Here is an 18,193-nt window from a genome sequence, read left to right on the forward strand (position 1 = left end):
ACGACATCTGGCAACTATGACATGGCAAAGATGTGACAACGACAATGAACCGACAGGAACTGAAAGAAACCAGGGAACTAAATACAAACAGATTGACGAGACAACGAGGAACACCTGAACAAGACACGAGTGGTTGGAGAGAGCTGATTGGTCGACACAAGGTAGACGAGAACAGGTGGACACAATAACCTAATGAGCACACGACAAACATGGAACACAGGAAAACATGGAACAAAACTAAACACAACCCAAACCAAAACACAGACCATGACAGTATCCCCCCCTCTAAAGGAACGCTGGACGAGCGCCGCCGGAGCCGGGACGGGAGACGGCCGCTGGACGAGCGCCGCCGGGACGGGTGGCGGCCGTTGGACGAGCGCCGCCGGAGCCGGAAGGGGAGCCTGGCGCAGATGCCGAGGAGGAGGAACGGGAGCCTGCCGCAGCTGCCGAGGAGCAGGAACGGGAGCCTGGCGCAGCTGCCGAAGAGCAGGAACGGGAGCCTGGCGCAGCTGCCGAGGAGCAGGAACAGGGCCTGCAGTGGCTTCCTCAGCCTGCCGCCATTGAGTTTTGGGAGTAGAGGGTACGGGAGGGGCACAGGGTCTCGGGAAGGTGAACGAGGAAAAATGGCTGGTACTGAACATGGTGGCTTGGGGGCAGGTTTGACTAGACGTAACTTAATTGGAGCCGTGGAACAAAGTGTGGCAACAGATGAAAAATTAAGTGACTCGGGAACAGGGGGAAAAAAACGAGAGGGCAAAATTTTACCTTTACTTGGGCGCCTACGTTGGCCACCACGCGGCGGTCCGGGGTAGATGGCCAAACGGGTGCCCAAGAAAAGGTCAGAGGGAAAGGATTTGGACTCACTGGGGTTTGAAACGGCGAGACGTGACAAAAACTGACTTGGACGGGATAAACGAGGGAAGGAACCAGAAAAATCGAAATCTGTGTCAGAGTAAGAATCAGACAGGAGGTTAACTAAATCGGGGCCATCTTCACAATCAGAAAAATCAGAATCTAAAAAAACATGTGGATGCAAAATAGTAGGACATGGTGAATAACTAGGACAAGTGGGGGGCACAGATGAAAAGGACAGAAAAGACTTAACGATTGGGCTTACTGGAGGAGTGTAGGTATGGTTGGCAGGCTGAGGACGGTGGGAGGCAGTTTGGTGGTGTCCAGGGTGACGCCATGTTCTTCCCACTGGATCCTGTTCTGGTCACTGTGCCAGATGATCCTGTTCTCTAAAAAACTGACTCCAGCCGAGAGAAATTATGACATAGGTGACTGTGAACTGCTAGTGGTGAAGGTGGCTTTGGTGGAGTGGAGGCACTGGCTAGAGGAGGCACAGACTCCGTTTTTAGTATGGACAGATCACAAGAACCTTGAGTATATTAAATCTGCTAAAAGATTAAATGCGAGGCAGGCTAGATGGGCTCTGTTCTTCACTAGATTTAATTTCATGTTATCCTACCGACCTGGTTCTAAGAATGGTAAACCAGATGCTTTATTACGTATTTTCTGTGAAGAGAATTCATTGTCCGACCCTAAGACTATTTTGCCCAAGTCATGTTTCATTTCTGCTTTTGTTTGAGACGTTGAAACTGCGGTTAAAGAGGCTCTGAAGAACACTCTTAGCCCTGAAGATTGCCCTTAAAACAGGCTTTATGTGGTTCCGATCTTAAGGGGAAGAGTCATCCACTGGGCTCCCACTAACCATACCGTATGTCACTCAGGCATTGCCAAAACGCAATCTGTGGTCGAACAGCGCTTTTGGTGGCCTAATGTTAGGAGGGACGTTATCGATTACGTCAATGCTTGCCAGGTATGTGCTGCTAACAGGCCCTCTCGTCAACGTCCTTCTGGGGAGTTGCGACCCCTGCCAATACCACAACGTCCTTGGTCAGACATTTCCGTAGACTTTGTGACAGGATTACCGGCCTCGAAAGGTAATACCACCATTCTCACAGTTGTTGACTGTCATGAACATGGTTAGGGTGACGGCGAGGAATGCAAGGCAAGAACATGGTGGACCCAATTGCAGGGAAGCAGGGAGGCAAGGCAGGAGTGCGGGAATCTCAAAATAATAATATTTAATTCCAAAAACAAAGGAAAACAAAGATCATGAAAAAGTCTAAATGCTAAATTAACAAAGTCCAAAATCTAAACACAAAGTAACAAAGAAACACTTGAGTGAACCCAAAACAAGAAACAAGACATGACTGGTGAAATACCTGAGCGACAATGACATGGCAAGACATGTGACAACGACAATGAACCGACGAGAACTGAAAGAAACCAGGGAACTAAATACAAACAAATTGACGAGACAACGAGGAACACCTGGACAAGACGAGTGGCTAGAGAGAGCTGATTGGTCGACAAAGTAGACGAGAACAGGTGGACACAACAACCTAATGAGCACACGACAAACATGGAACACAGGAAAACATTGAACAAAACTAAACACAACCCAAACCAAAACACAGACCATGACAGTACCCCCCCTCTAAAGGAACGGATCCCAGACGTTCCCCAAACAACAACCAAAAAGACATCAACCCAGGGTGGGCGGAAGGGGGCCTGGAGGAGGGTACAGAGTCCACCCCTCAGGTCAGTCTGGTGGCCATCCAGGCCACCCGAGGTGAGGTGCTTGGCTGAGCGGTTCAGGAGGTCGTCCAGGACGCCAAGCACCAGGGTCTTTACAGGGCCATTCAGGCGGACGGCCACGGTGCCGAACCCAATGGTAATGCAGGGGCCAGGCAATAGGGTTGGGTGGCGGCCGCTGGACGAGCGCCGCCGGAGCGTGGTCGGGTGGCGGCCGCTGGATGAGCGCCGCCGGCGCGTGGTTGGGTGGCGGCCGCTGGACGAGCGCCGCGGGCGCGTGTTCGGGTGGCGGCCGCTGGACGAGCGCCGCGGGCGCGTGGTCGGGTTGCGGCCGCTGGACGAGCGCCGCCGGAAAGTGGTCGGATGGCGGCCGCTGGACGAGCGCCGCCGGAACGTGGTCGGATGGCGGCCGCTGGACGAGCGCCGCCGGAGCAGGGTCGGGTGGCGGCCGCTGGACGAGCGCCGCCGGAACAAGGACGGGTGGCGGCCGCTGGACGAGCGGCGCCGGAGCAAGGACGGGTGGCGGCCGCTGGACGAGCGCCGCCGGAACGTGGTCGGATGGCGGCCGCTGGACGAGCGCCGCCGGAGCAGGGTCGGGTGGCGGCCGCTGGACGAGCGCCGCCGGAACAAGGACGGGTGGCGGCCGCTGGACGAGCGGCGCCGGAGCAAGGACGGGTGGCGGCCGCTGGACGAGCGCCGCCGGAACGTGGTTGGATGGCGGCCGCTGGACGAGCGCCGCCGGAGCAAGGACGGGTGGCGGCCGCTGGACGAGCGCCGCCGGAGCAGGGTCGGGTGGCGGCCGCTGGACAAGCCCCGCCGGAACAAGGACGGGTGGCGGCCGCTGGACGAGCGCCGCCGGAGCAAGGACGGGTGGCGGCCGCTGGACGAGCGCCGCCGGAACATGGTTGGGTGGCGGCCGCTGGACGAGCGCCGCCAGAGCAAGGAAGGGTGGCGGCCGCTGGACGAGCGCCGCCGGAACATGGTTGGGTGGCGGCCGCTGGACGAGCGCCGCCGGAGCAAGGACGGGTGGCGGCCGCTGGACGAGCGCCGCCGGAGCAAGGACAGGTGGCGGCCGCTGGACGAGCGCCGCCGGAGCAAGGACGGGTGGCGGCCGCTGGACGAGCGCCGCCGGAGCAAGGACGGGTGGCGGCCGCTGGACGAGCGCCGCCGGAGCAAGGACGGGTGGCGGCTTCTGGACGAGCGCCGCCGGAACATGGTCGGATGGCGGCCGCTGGACGAGCGCCGCCGGAGCAAGGACGGGTGGCGGCCGCTGGACGAGCGCCGCCGGAGCAAGGATGGGTGGCGGCCGCTGGACGAGCGCCGCCGGTGCGGGAGCCTGGCGCAGCTGCCGAGGAGTGGCAGGCAAGGATCTTAACCATTGGGCCAGAGCTGCCCAATTCTCTAAGATGGCACACTTCATTGCACTTCCGAAACTCCCCTCAGCTAAAGACTGCCGAGTTGATGATTAACCAGACATTCAAGTTTCATGGTTTTCCCAAGAATGTGGTATCTGTTAGGGGCCCCCAATTCATTTCACGATTTTTGAAGGAGTTTTGCAGTGTAATGGGTGCTACCGTCAGTCTGTCATCTGGGTTTCATCCTGAAACCAACGGACAAACCGAGAGGCTGAACCAGGACCTGGAGACTGGGGTCCGATGTTTCGCTTCACAGGAGCCACAACCCTGGTCTCAGAAGCTGGTTTGGGTCGAGTTCTCTCACAATTCCCTCCCCTCTGCATCCACTGGTCTATCGCCTTTTCACGTTGTGCATGGTTACCAACCATCTCTATTTCCTGCCACAGCCCCAGAGTCCACAGTTCCAGTGGCATTGACATTGGTGAGACGCTGCAGGAGGACCTGGGAGCGAGCCCGCCAGATGCTGCTGCGCCAGGGACGGTCCTACAAGACCGCAGCTGACCGTAGGAGGACACCGGCCCCGAACTACAAAGTGTGTAAGCGAGTTTGGCTCTCCACCAAGCATATTCCACTCCGGGTGGAGTCCCGTAAGCTCGCACCCAGGTTCATTGGGCCCTTCAGCATCACAAAGATAATCAACCCTGTCACCGTGAAGCTTAGGCTCCCTAAGTCGATGCGGGTCCACCCTACTTTTCACGTCAGCCTGCTCAAGCCCGCCCGGGAGTCCCCTCTGGTCCCGCCTTCCAGGCCCCCTCATCCCCCCCAGTTCGTGGATGGAGGCCCTGTCTTCTCTATGAGGCTGCTGTTGTCGTCTCGTCGGAGGGGGAAGGGGTTTCAATATCTGGTGGACTGGGAGGGCTACGGGTCTGACGAACGTTCGTGGGTGCCGTCTGCGTTTATCGTGGATGACTCGCTTATTCGGGACTTCCATGTAGCGCATCCAGGGGTTCCGGGGCCGTATGGGGCCGGCAGTTAAGGATGGGTACTGTCATGGGTGTGTGTTCCGGTTTTTGTCTTCCCCCTGTTTCACACACACCTGCTCCTGAGAGCATCTTCACCACCTGTGCCACGTTCACCCGAATTAACCATTGCATTTAACCTCGTGTCTCATTCTTTTTCATTGCCAGTTCGTTGTACCTTGTCGTCACGTTCCAGCATTCCTTGTTTCCACGTCAAAGACTCACAGTAAGACTAGACCCTGTTCTGATTATCGACCTCGCCTTTTTGCCTCATGCGGACATTGTATCGGTCCGTTGTGGTAAAGAAGGAGCTAAGCCTAAAGGCGAAGCTCTCGATTTACCGGTCGATCTACGTTCCTACCCTAACCTATGGTCACGAGCTGTGGGTCATGACCGAAAGCTGTTCGGTCCCTGAGATGTTCCGGGCATGTCCCTCCGGGAGGAGACCCTGGGAACGACCACGAACACCCTGGAGAGACTACATCCTTCGGCTGGCCTGGCAACGAGCTGAATGAAGTGGCTGGGGAGAAGAAAGTCTGGGCGTCCCTGCTAAAGCTACTCCCCCCGCGACCTGACCTCGGATAAGCGGTAGAAAATGGATGGATGGCTGGATGGATGGTGTGCATTTATCATAACTTAGCATTTGTAAAAATTCAATTCTGCTGTGCATTGTTGATGGTGCGTTTGTAGATCAGCGCATTTATTTTTGAGACAAAGCGAAAGCAGTTTTCAAGATACACACACACACACACACAAAAGTTGAGAATCTTCACACGCCAAGAAAGCCAAGGAGAGGAAACAGTTTTTGTCTAATCACACAAGAAGCAGAATGTCAACCCGCATACCCGTAGATATTGCAACCTGAATGGAGTTGCTTTGACGGCTCAGCCACTCTGACAGACTTCGATTGTGTTGTTTTTCATTGCATCATAGTTTTCTGATGTTTATATGCATACCAGTGCCTCTGACTTACTGACTCAATACTCATCTGAAATGTAGGAATCCATGTAAAGAGCAGGAGAATGAAGACAAAGTCTGTTGACAGAACATGGGTCACTCATACTTAATGTCCCCTGCTTCCCCCGGGACATGGACAAAGTTTTGCCGGATGTGGGAGTTGAAGCTCCTTCTGACTGGGGACTCTGCCAGACATTACCAGCACACCCTCACAATACGTAATTATCTTTCATGTCGAATTGACATCTGCCCCCAACATCGAAGCAAACACACCACCCAATGGGAATCAGATTGCAGGCTCCGCCCCCCTTTTCACCCCAGTGTCCAAGAAATGCGGCAGCATGTCCGATGACACGAGCACAAAGTCGATCATCGAACTGCGACCTTTGGTTGTCCTGGTGTCAAGTGCTCATCTGGAAACCCTTATGTGTGAAGATGGTGGTCATTATTGACAGTCTGTGACGAGCACATTATTCCTATAAGTAATCACGACTCGCGCTTAGATCGGAGAGGGGTGAGGAGGCTTTCGCCTTTATCACGCCCTTCCGAGTCACATTGGCACTCGCCATGTGAGCACTGAATTCCCCCTCAGCAGAGGCGCACTCACAAAAAGGAAATGAATGACAGAATGGACACATTGTCTTTATAGACTAGACACTGTCAGGAGTGGGATTTGAACCCACGCCTCCATAGAGACTGCAACCTTAATGGAGCACCTTAGACCGCTCAGCCATCCTGACAGTACTACGTTGAGTTGTTTAGAAGGAACAAAGGGTCCGGATCTTTATTCACCCAAGGCGGTCTGCTCATCCGGTGGGCGACCCGTTCGAGAGCATTGGAATGTAGTCAAAGTGCAAGAGCCCCCATACCAAGCATTGGTGATTCAGTGGTAGAAATCTCGCCTGCCACGCTACAGGCCTGGATCCAATTCCCGGCCAGTGCAGCTTGACTGTTTTGTGTATATTCAGCTCTATTTGAGGTAAAAGAGTACAAACTCCTTCTGCTTGCAAAACACACATTTTCCCCTACCTGTACTGGACAACCGGGGAAAGGAACAAAGTGTTACTTGGTCACATCTTGTCAGAAGGGGGTCACATGCGTAGACTTTGCGAACTTAGTTCACCAACTTGGCGTGCTGGGCCATCCTCACAAATATTCCTTGTGTTGTTTCGTGGCAGTGTTGGGCAGAAACAATGATAACACCCGAGTCGTACCAATTTTTGTTGGACTGGAAAGCCAAGGAGAGGAAACAGACAGTTTTTGTCAGGCTAATCACACAAGAAGCAGAATGTCAACCCGCATACCCGTAGATATTGCAACCTGAATGGAGATGCTTTGACGGCTCAGCCACTCCGACAGACTTCGATTGTGTTGTTTTTCATTGCATCATAGTTTTCTGATGTTTATATGCATGCCAGTGCCTCTGACTTACTGACTCAATACTCATCTGAAATGTAGGAATCCAAGTCAAGAGCAGGAGAATGAAGACAAAGTCTGTTGACAGAACATGGGCCACTCGTACTTAATGTCCCCTGCTTCCCCCGGGACATGGACAAAGTTTTGCCGGATGTGGGAGTTGAGGCTCCTTCTGACTGGGGACTCTGCCAGACATTACCAGCACATCCTCACAATACGTAATTCTCTTTCATGTCGAACTGACATCTGCCCCCAACATCGGAGCAAACACACCACCCAATGGGAATCAGAATGCAGCTCCGCCCCCCTTTTCACCCCAGTGTCCAAGAAATGCGGCAGCATGTCCGATGACACGAGCACAAAGTCGATCATCGAACTGCGACCTTTGGTTGTCCTGGTGTCAAGTGCTCATCTGAAAACCCTTATGTGTGAAGATGGTGGTCATTATTGACAGTCTGTGACGAGTACATTCTTCCTATAAGTCATCACGACTTGCGCTTAGATCGGAGAGGGGTGAGGAGGCTTTCGCCTTTATCACGCCCTTCCGAGTCACAATGTCACTCGCCATGTGAGCACTGAATTCCCCCTCAGCAGAGGCGCACTCACAAAAAGGAAATGAATTGACACACTGTCTTTTTACACTCGACACTGTCATGAGTGGGATTTGAACCCACACCTCCATATAGACTGCAACCTTAATGCAGCGCCTTGGACCACTCTGCCATCCTGACAGTAGTACATTGTGTTGTTTCGAAGGAACAAAGGGTTCGATCTTTATTCACCCCAGGCGGTCTGCTCATCTGGTGGGCGACCCGTTCGAGAGCATTGGAATGTCAGTCAAAGTGCAAGAGCCCACATACCAAGCATTGGTGGTTCAGTGGTAGAAGTCTCGCCTGCCACGCGGAGGCCCGTGTCCGATTCCCGGCCAATGCAGCTTGAATGTTTTGTGTATATTCAGCTCTATTTGAGGTAAATGAGTACAAACTCCTTCTGCTTGCAAAACACAAATTTTCCCCTCCCGGTTCTGGATGACCGAGGACAGGAACCAAGTGTTTGTTCACATCTTGTCAGAAGTGGGTCATATGCGTAGACTTTGCGAACTTAGTTCACCAACATGGCGCGCTGCGCCATCCTCACAAATATTCCTTGTGTTGTTTCGTGGCAGTGTTGGGCAGAAACAATGATAACACCCGAGTCGTACCAATTTTTGTTGGACTGGAAAGCCAAGGAGAGGAAACAGACAGTTTTTGTCAGTCTAATCACACAAGAAGCAGAATGTCAACCCGCATACCCGTAGATATTGCAACCTGAATGGAGTTGCTTTGACGGCTCAGCCACTCCGACAGACTTCGATTGTGTTGTTTTTCATTGCATCATAGTTTTCTGATGTTTATATGCATGCCAGTGCCTCTGACTTACTGACTCAATACTCATCTGAAATGTAGGAATCCATGTAAAGAGCAGGAGAATGAAGACAAAGTCTGTTGACAGAACATGGGTCACTCATACTTAATGTCCCCTGCTTCCTCCGGGACATGGACAAGGTTTTGCCGGATGTGGGAGTTGAAGCTCCTTCTGACTGGGGACTCTGCCAGACATTACCAGCACACCCTCACAATACGTAATTATCTTTCATGTCGAACTGACATCTGCCCCCAACATCGAAGCAAACACACCACCCAATGGGAATCAGATTGCAGCTCCGCCCCCCTTTTCACCCCAGTGTCCAAGAAATGCGGCAGCATGTCCGATGACACGACCACAAAGTCGATCATCGAACTGCGACCTTTGGTTGTCCTGGTGTCGAGTGCTCATCTTGAAACCCTTATGTGTGAAGATGGTGGTCATTATTGACAGACTGTGACAAGCACATTATTCCTATAAGTCATCACGACTCGCGCTTAGATCGAAGAAGGGTGAGGAGGCTTTCGCCTTTATCACGCCCTTCCGAGTCACATTGTCACTCGCCATGTGAGCACTGAATTCCCCCTCAGCAGAGGCGCACTCACAAAAAGGAAATGAATTGACACACTGTCTTTTTACACTCGACACTGTCATGAGTGGGATTTGAACCCACACCTCCATATAGACTGCAACCTTAATGCAGCGCCTTGGACCACTCTGCCATCCTGACAGTAGTACAGTGTGTTGTTTCGAAGGAACAAAGGGTTCGAATCTTTATTCACCCCAGGCGGTCTGCTCATCTGGTGGGCGACCCGTTCGAGAGCATTGGAATGTCGTCATATTGCAAGAGCCCACATACCAAGCATTGGTGGTTCAGTGGTAGAATTCTCTGCCTGCCACGCGGGAGGCCCGTGTCTGATTCCTGGCCAATGCAGCTTGAATGTTTTGTGTATATTCAGCTCTATTTGAGGTAAATGAGTACAAACTCCTTCTGCTTGCAAAACACACATTTTCCCCTCCCGGTTCTGGATGACCGAGGACAGGAACCAAGTGTTTGTTCACATCTTGTCAGAAGTGGGTCATATGCGTAGACTTTGCGAACTTAGTTCACCAACATGGCGCGCTGGGCCATCCTCACAAATATTCCTTGTGTTGTTTCGTGGCAGTGTTGGGCAGAAACAATGATAACACCCGAGTCGTACCAATTTTTGTTGGACTGGAAAGCCAAGGAGAGGAAACAGACAGTTTTTGTCAGTCTAATCACACAAGAAGCAGAATGTCAACCCGCATACCCGTAGATATTGCAACCTGAATGGAGTTGCTTTGACGGCTCAGCCACTCCGACAGACTTCGATTGTGTTGTTTTTCATTGCATCATAGTTTTCTGATGTTTATATGCATGCCAGTGCCTCTGACTTACTGACTCAATACTCATCTGAAATGTAGGAATCCATGTAAAGAGCAGGAGAATGAAGACAAAGTCTGTTGACAGAACATGGGTCACTCATACTTAATGTCCCCTGCTTCCTCCGGGACATGGACAAAGGTTTTGCCGGATGTGGGAGTTGAAGCTCCTTCTGACTGGGGACTCTGCCAGACATTACCAGCACACCCTCACAATACGTAATTATCTTTCATGTCGAACTGACATCTGCCCCCAACATCGAAGCAAACACACCACCCAATGGGAATCAGATTGCAGCTCCGCCCCCCTTTTCACCCCAGTGTCCAAGAAATGCGGCAGCATGTCCGATGACACGACCACAAAGTCGATCATCGAACTGCGACCATTGGTTGTCCTGGTGTCAAGTGCTCATCTGGAAACCCTTATGTGTGAAGATGGTGGTCATTATTGACAGTCTGTGACAAGCACATTATTCCTATAAGTCATCACGACTCGCGCTTAGATCGGAGAGGGGTGAGGAGGCTTTCGCCTTTATCACGCCCTTCCGAGTCACATTGGCACTCGCCATGTGAGCACTGAATTACCCCTCAGCAGAGGCGCACTCACAAAAAGGAAATGAATGGACACATTGTCTTTATACACTATACACTGTAAGGAATGGGATTTGTCCCCACGCCTCCAGAGAGACCACAACCTGAATGCAGCACCTTGGACCGCTCGGCCATCCTGACAGTAGTACGTTGTGTTGTTTAGAAGGAACAAAGGGTCCGGATCTTTATTCACCCCAGGCGGTCTGCTCATCCGGTGGGCGACCCGTTCGAGAGCATTGGAATGTAGTCAAAATGCAAGAGCCCACATACCAAGCATTGGTGGTTCAGTGGTAGAATTCTCTCCTGCCGTGCGGGAGGCCTGGGTCTGATTCCTGGCCAATGCAGCTTGAATGTTTTGTGTATATTCAGCTCTATTTGAGGTAAATGAGTACAAACTCCTTCTGCTTGCAAAACACACATTTTCCCCTACCTGTACTGGACGACCGGGGACAGGAACCAAGTGTTTCTTGGTCACATCTTGTCAGAAGGGGGTCACATGCGTAGACTTTGCGAACTTAGTTCACCAACTTGGCGCGCTGGGCCATCCTCACAAATATTCCTTGTGTTGTTTCGTGGCAGTGTTGGGCAGAAACAATGATAACACCCGAGTCGTACCAATTTTTGTTGGACTGGAAAGCCAAGGAGAGGAAACAGACAGTTTTTGTCAGTCTAATCACACAAGAAGCAGAATGTCAACCCGCATACCCGTAGATATTGCAACCTGAATGGAGTTGCTTTGACGGCTCAGCCACTCCGACAGACTTCGATTGTGTTGTTTTTCATTGCATCATAGTTTTCTGATGTTTATATGCATGCCAGTGCCTCTGACTTACTGACTCAATACTCATCTGAAATGTAGGAATCCATGTCAAGAGCAGGAGAATGAAGACAAAGTCTGTTGACAGAATAGGGGCCACTCGTACTTAATGTCCCCTGCTTCCCCCGGGACATGGACAAAGTTTTGCCGGATGTGGGAGTTGAAGCTCCTTCTGACTGGGGACTCTGCCAGACATTACCAGCACACCCTCACAATACGTAATTCTCTTTCATGTCGAACTGACATCTGCCCCCAACATCGAAGCAAACACACCACCCAATGGGAATCAGATTGCAGCTCCGCCCCCCTTTTCACCCCAGTGTCCAAGAAATGCGGCAGCATGTCCGATGACACGACCACAAAGTCGATCATCGAACTGCGACCTTTGGTTGTCCTGGTGTCGAGTGCTCATCTGGAAACCCTTATGTGTGAAGATGGTGGTCATTATTGACAGTCTGTGACGAGCACATTATTCCTATAAGTAAGCACGACTCGCGCTTAGATCGGGAGGGGTGAGGAGGCTTTCGCCTTTATCACGCCCTTCCGAGTCACATTGTCACTCGCCATGTGAGCACTGAATTCCCCCTCAGCAGATGCGCACTCACAAAAAGGAAATGAATGGACACACTGTCTTTTCACACTCGACACTGTCATGAGTGGGATTTGAACCCACACCTCCATATAGACTGCAACCTTAATGCAGCGCCTTGGACCACTCTGCCATCCTGACAGTAGTACGTTGTGTTGTTTCGAAGGAACAAAGGGTTCGGATCTTTATTCACCCCAGGCGGTCTGCTCATCTGGTGGGCGACCCGAGCACTGAATTCCCCCTCAGCAGAGGCGCACTCACAAAAAGGATATGAATGACAGAATGGACACATTGTCTTTATACACTAGACACTGTCAGGAGTGGGATTTGAATCCACGCCTCCATAGAGACTGCAACCTTAATGCAGCGCCTTGGACCACTCGGCCATCCTGACAGTAGTACGTTGTGTTGTTTAGAAGGAACTAAGGGTCGGGATCTTTATTCACCCCAGGCGGTCTGCTCATCCGGTGGGCGACCCGTTCGAGAAAGTGCAAAGTGCAAGAACCCCCATACCAAGCATTGGTGGTTCAGTGGTAGAAATCTCGCCTGCCAAGCTGAAGGCCTGGGTCCGATTCCTGGCTAGTGCAGCTTGACTGTTTTGTGTATATTCAGCTCTATTTGAGGTAAATGAGTACAAACTCCTTCTGCTTGCAAAACACAGATTTTCCCCTACCTGTACTTGACGACCGGGGACAGGAACCTAGGGTTTGTTGGTCACATCTTGTCAGAAGGGGGTCACATGCGTAGACTTTGCGAACTTAGTTCACCAACTTGGCGCGCTGGGCCATCCTCACAAATATTCCTTGTGTTGTTTCGTGGCAGTGTTGGGCAGAAACAATGATAACACCCGAGTCGTACCAATTTTTGTTGGACTGGAAAGCCAAGGAGAGGAAACAGACAGTTTTTGTCAGTCTAATCACACAAGAAGCAGAATGTCAACCCGCATACCCGTAGATATTGCAACCTGAATGGAGTTGCTTTGACGGCTCAGCCACTCCGACTTCGATTGTGTTGTTTTTCATTGCATCATAGTTTTCTGATGTTTATATGCATGCCAGTGCCTCTGACTTACTGACTCAATACTCATCTGAAATGTAGGAATCCATGTCAAGAGCAGGAGAATGAAGACAAAGTCTGTTGACAGAATATGGGCCACTCGTACTTAATGTCCCCTGCTTCAAGGTTAAAATGATAATATGACAGAAAGTGTTTGTAATCTAAAATAAACAATAATGAGAATAATAACAATGAAAATAAGTAGAAGTAGCTTAAAAGTAATAAATCATAAAAACCAGTATTACCTTTTGAGTGAGCCTTAAGGAGTGATCAAGTCCTACGGAGCCGTGATGCCAATTAATAATAAGATAATTTGGAATATAAGAATCCCTGGACAGCTGACTAGCCCTTTTTCCTATCCACGCAATGTCAATAGCGGTTCTATTAGTTACCTTATTATAATATTCTTTTAGTCTTACCCAATTAAAGAGGAAGATTCAAAGATGAATTCCTCCTGTCAACATGTCATTTTCATTGCGAGGGAAAAAGGACGTGTGTCTCCCTTTCTCGAGAGAAGAAGGAGCCCCGTTTCTGAGCATGTGAGGCATTTATAACCTTGGTTTTACAGAAACTCCCTTTTTCTAAAAATATTCCTTTGTTTACTCTATCCTGATACGACCCGAGTGGGAAGCACCTGTTTCTCCCTCAGAGCGTCCTGACGTGACCTGAGTGGAAGTATCTTTCACTTTTACTTTCAACGTTATCCTGACTTGACCTCTTATTTGCTCACCCAAATAGGCTTCTTAGTAAATACATTCAAGCATATTCATATGTCTTGAACTCAACCAATACATGTCATCACACTATGTCAATCTCTAAGCAATCTGCAATACATGTATATGTGTAATTGTTAAATAAATGTATATACATTCATGTGAATACCATTCTCTCCTGTATTCAACAGGTACGCTTTTCGTAGTACATCTTGTGATGCGATGCCTGAGAGAGACACTTTTACACAGGTTACAGTTCTTGCACAAAAGCAGTTTCAAAGCATTTTCTATCAGTAATATAAGAGTAAGTATAATGTATAACAGTCTTACTAGGCTTGATGTACTTCTTATCAATGATTTCCAAAAGAACATCCAAGTTATAACATCAAAAGAGAACATCAAAATATCTCAAGGATATAAAATCAAACAAATGGTTATAAGCGGTTGACTTCAGTATGTGTTTGTTTACTATGATAGGGGGTTTAATAGTTTTAAGATATTCAAGAAGACAAACTTGACATGGCGACTCATACTTCATGATCTAAATTTGGTTTGGCAACCTCTGGTGGTTGAACCAGGAATTTAATCTGGGGCTAAACACAATCAAATGAACCCGGCTACATAAGCCAATTATCACCTTTTGTTTCCATCGCTTTATGTGGCTTGGCCGCCCACTTGACAAAACTACAAAATGAAATTTACATTAGCACAGAAGGGAAACAAATACTTCCAAAGAACCTATTTAAATGGGCTGCTATATTGAGCCATGGTGTGTCACATGTCTCAACTGGAGGGATGGTGCCACAGATACATCGACACTTTACAACCATCCATCCATCCATTTTCTGAGCCGCTTCTCCTCACTAGGGTCGCAGGCGTGCTGGAGCCCATCCCAGCCGTCATCGGGCAGGAGGCGGGGTACAACGTGAACTGGTTGCCAGCCAATCGCAGGGCACATAGAAACAAACAACCATTCGCACTCACAGTCATGTCTATGGGCAATTTCGAGTCTCCAATTAATGCATGTTTTTGGGATGTGGGAGGAAACCGGAGTGCCCGGAGAAAACCCACGCAGGCACGGGGAGAACATGCAAACTCCACACAGGCGGGGCCAGGGATTGAACCCGGGTCCTCAGAACTGTGAGGCTGACGCTCTTACCAGTCATCCACCGTGCCGCCACTTTACAACCTATGGTTTCAATTTATATTCAAAGAATTATTGTGTAGCATGCATGATCTGTGCACGACATAATCCGCAAGGGCAATTGCGACCTACAAGAGGTAAATTCCCAGTGCCTACATACCCCTTCCAACGCATTCACATGGATTACATAGAATTAAGTCAAAGTGAGGGAAAGAAGTACTGTTTGGTTATCATAGATGCATTTTCTAAATGGATCGAATTATTCCCAACAAAATCACCTGATGCTCTGACGGTGGCAAAAGCACTATGTAAAGACATCATTCCAAGAAATGGCATACCTGAAACCATTTACAGCGATAATGGGACTCATTTTGTAAATCAAATATTCAATAAAATAGGAACCATGTTCCACATCAATTTGATAAACCATTGTGCTGACCACCCTCAGAGTGCAGGTCTAGTGGAAAGAATGAATGGGACAATAAAAAATTTACTGAAAAAATGTATGGAAGAGACAGGAAGGTCATGGACACAGTGTTTTGACCTCGTTAAAATGTACATCAACATTACAAGCACCACAGGTTTAACACCTTACAAAACATTGTTTGGAAGACCTTATAGACTTCCGTTGTTTAAACAAAAATGGGAACTTGATGACGAAACAAACTTAGCTGATTACATGAAAAAGTTGTTCGAGAAACAAAATGATTTAAAAGTATCTGCTGAAAGTAAACATGTTTCCCAGCAGGAAACCAAGTTGGTTGGACCAGGAGACTGGGTCCTAATTCGAAGCATCAAAAAGAAGCACTGGCATTCACCAAAGTGGGAAGGACCGTATCAAGTGTTATTGACAACTCCAACAGCCCTAAAAATAGCTGAAAGAAATACGTGGGTTCATTTAACACAATGTAAAAGAGTCATTTCAGCTGAGTACTCAAATAGGGAAGGTGAGCAAAAGTCTGATAACGGAGCGGGAGCAGATGTGTAGATTCTGAAAACGCTTGCTGGTCAGTGAAGAAAAAAGACACCAACCCGTTTAGTGAGAACTCAGCAGAATGGCACACCCACGTTGGTTACGAGATTCGATAAGTTGTTGCGTAGCAACTTTGGCTACTATGGTGTTGGTTTTGTTTTTGTGGTACATGGGACGTCCCACCCTAAATGATACAACCAATTTTTTAGATAGAAAATCACCTACCAACTGGACCAATATGACGAACCCAATAATGGAAAATTTTGAATCATTAACTCGTATCAAAACTAGTACAGCTGATGATCAGAACTGTGGACATGGCCTCCAAACGCGGCAAACGGGTTTAATATTTTGTGCCCCCCAAAATCAAACTGCTTTAATCATAATTCCATATGCGGCTCTCACCAATGATGCTCAAGAGAATGGGCAGAATTGGGGATTTGGATATGACTGGTATGCAACTATAGGCTTTGGATGGGAACACCTCATTGGTGAAACAGGTTATGATTGGTCCAGTTGGTCACTAAAAACAGCAAAAGAACATATAAAGAAGTTTAACATAAGCAAAACGGCCCATAGTTTAATATTGAAATACAAATCAAGTCACCCAATGTGTTTGATGATGAGCTTGTGGGCATATTCTGGCGGAAAAGGAGCAGGAGCGACGGGAAAGATTGTTTTGAGCGTGTTGAGAGGCTGTAATCTGAACAATCTCCCATACGCCCTCCTCATGAGAAAGAGAAACCAGTGTCTTCTTTCCTTTTGTGCATTATTATTGGTGTTGGGTGAGATAAATCCAACAGCACCAAACCAGACTGTAATGGAAGAACACAGGACTGATTCGATGACCGCTGTGTAGAACTGCCTCAGCAGCTCCTTTGGCAGGTCATGCTTTCTCAGAAGCCGCAGGAAGTACATCCTCTGCTGGGCCTTTTTGAGGACGGAGTTGATGTTGGTCGCCCACTTCAGGTCCTGAGAGATTCTAATTCCCAGGAACTTGAAGGTCTCGACGGTTGACACAAGGCAGCTGGACAACGTGAGGGGCAGCTGTGGCAAAGGATGCCTCCTGAAGTCCACGATCATCTCTACAGTCTTGAGCGTGTTCAGTTCCAGGTTGTGTCGGACGCACCACAGCTCCAGCCGCTCCGCTTCCTGTCGATATGCAGACTCGTCACCGTCCTTGATGAGGCCGATGACAGTGGTGTCATCTGCAAACTTCAAGATGTTTCTTGCTTTCTGAAGATGGCGCCTACCAGTGTGGTCGCCTCGGTAACACGCTCTCTAGTATTGTCTTTGTTTTTGTGTTTTTCGTCCGTCTTTGGAGACCTTACACGACTCACTTACACAAGGGGAGACCTGCTAACCATCAAGGAGTCTACTCCAGACTTTCTGTCACCAACTTTCGAATATCCGCTCAGTTTTTTCCCAGAGTTACTCACCGGAGTGGCGTCCGCGGTTTTCGGCGCATGGAGACGGAAGCGGCGCCACAGAGGGAAGCGAGCCGGCATTCAGGTGAAACTCCGCAAGAGAGGACACAGATTGGCGTTCCCGTCGATCCACCTCGCGAACGTACGCTCCCTACCCAACAAAATGGACGAGCTTCATCTTCTGTTAAAGACAAGTAAAGACTTCGGACGTTCCGCGGCCATGTGCTTCACGGAGACCTGGCTTTGCGACGCTGTACCCGATGCCGGCATTATGCTTCCCGGTTTCCACATTCATCGAGCGGACCGCGACATGGAATCATCGGGGAAAACAAAGGGCGGCGGGATATGCCTCTATATCAACGAAAAATGGTGTACGGACGTCACGGTGATCAGCACACACTGCAGCCCGCATTTGGAGTCGCTATTCTTAAATTGTAAACCATTCTACTCGCCACGTGAGTTCGCATCATTCATTCTCGCTGGCGTCTATATTCCGCCTCAAGCTAACACGAACGCCGCATTGCTAACGCTCGCCGATCAAGTCAACGAAATTGAAAAAAAACACCCCGACTCACCCCTCATTATTCTCGGGGACTTTAACAAAGCTAAACTCAACCACGAACTCCCTAAATACAAGCAGCACATCGACTGTCCTACCAGGGAAAATAATACTTTAGACCACTGCTACACCATGGTAAAAAACGCATACCGTGCTATACCTCGT

At 49.6% G+C, this 18,193-nt stretch overlaps 5 non-coding genes across 5 annotated transcripts; all 5 read right to left on the minus strand.

The window, feature by feature from the left end:
• Window positions 1-6,593: 6,593 nt before the first annotated feature.
• trnal-aag (transfer RNA leucine (anticodon AAG)) lies at window positions 6,594-6,675 on the minus strand. The gene has a single exon. It is a non-coding gene; the product is annotated as a tRNA-Leu (tRNA).
• A 1,325-nt stretch (window positions 6,676-8,000) lies between these two features.
• On the minus strand, window positions 8,001-8,082 carry trnal-aag (transfer RNA leucine (anticodon AAG)). Its single transcript has one exon. It is a non-coding gene; the product is annotated as a tRNA-Leu (tRNA).
• A 1,321-nt stretch (window positions 8,083-9,403) lies between these two features.
• Window positions 9,404-9,485, minus strand: trnal-aag (transfer RNA leucine (anticodon AAG)). Its single transcript has one exon. It is a non-coding gene; the product is annotated as a tRNA-Leu (tRNA).
• Window positions 9,486-12,215: 2,730 nt separating this feature from the next.
• Window positions 12,216-12,297, minus strand: trnal-aag (transfer RNA leucine (anticodon AAG)). Its single transcript has one exon. It is a non-coding gene; the product is annotated as a tRNA-Leu (tRNA).
• Window positions 12,298-12,468: 171 nt separating this feature from the next.
• trnal-aag (transfer RNA leucine (anticodon AAG)) lies at window positions 12,469-12,550 on the minus strand. Its single transcript has one exon. It is a non-coding gene; the product is annotated as a tRNA-Leu (tRNA).
• Between the last annotated feature and the right edge of the window lie 5,643 nt (window positions 12,551-18,193).

This window comes from Phyllopteryx taeniolatus, unplaced genomic scaffold (genome assembly GCF_024500385.1).
Source record: "Phyllopteryx taeniolatus isolate TA_2022b unplaced genomic scaffold, UOR_Ptae_1.2 contig_113, whole genome shotgun sequence".
NCBI classification, from domain to species: Eukaryota; Metazoa; Chordata; class Actinopteri; order Syngnathiformes; family Syngnathidae; genus Phyllopteryx; species Phyllopteryx taeniolatus.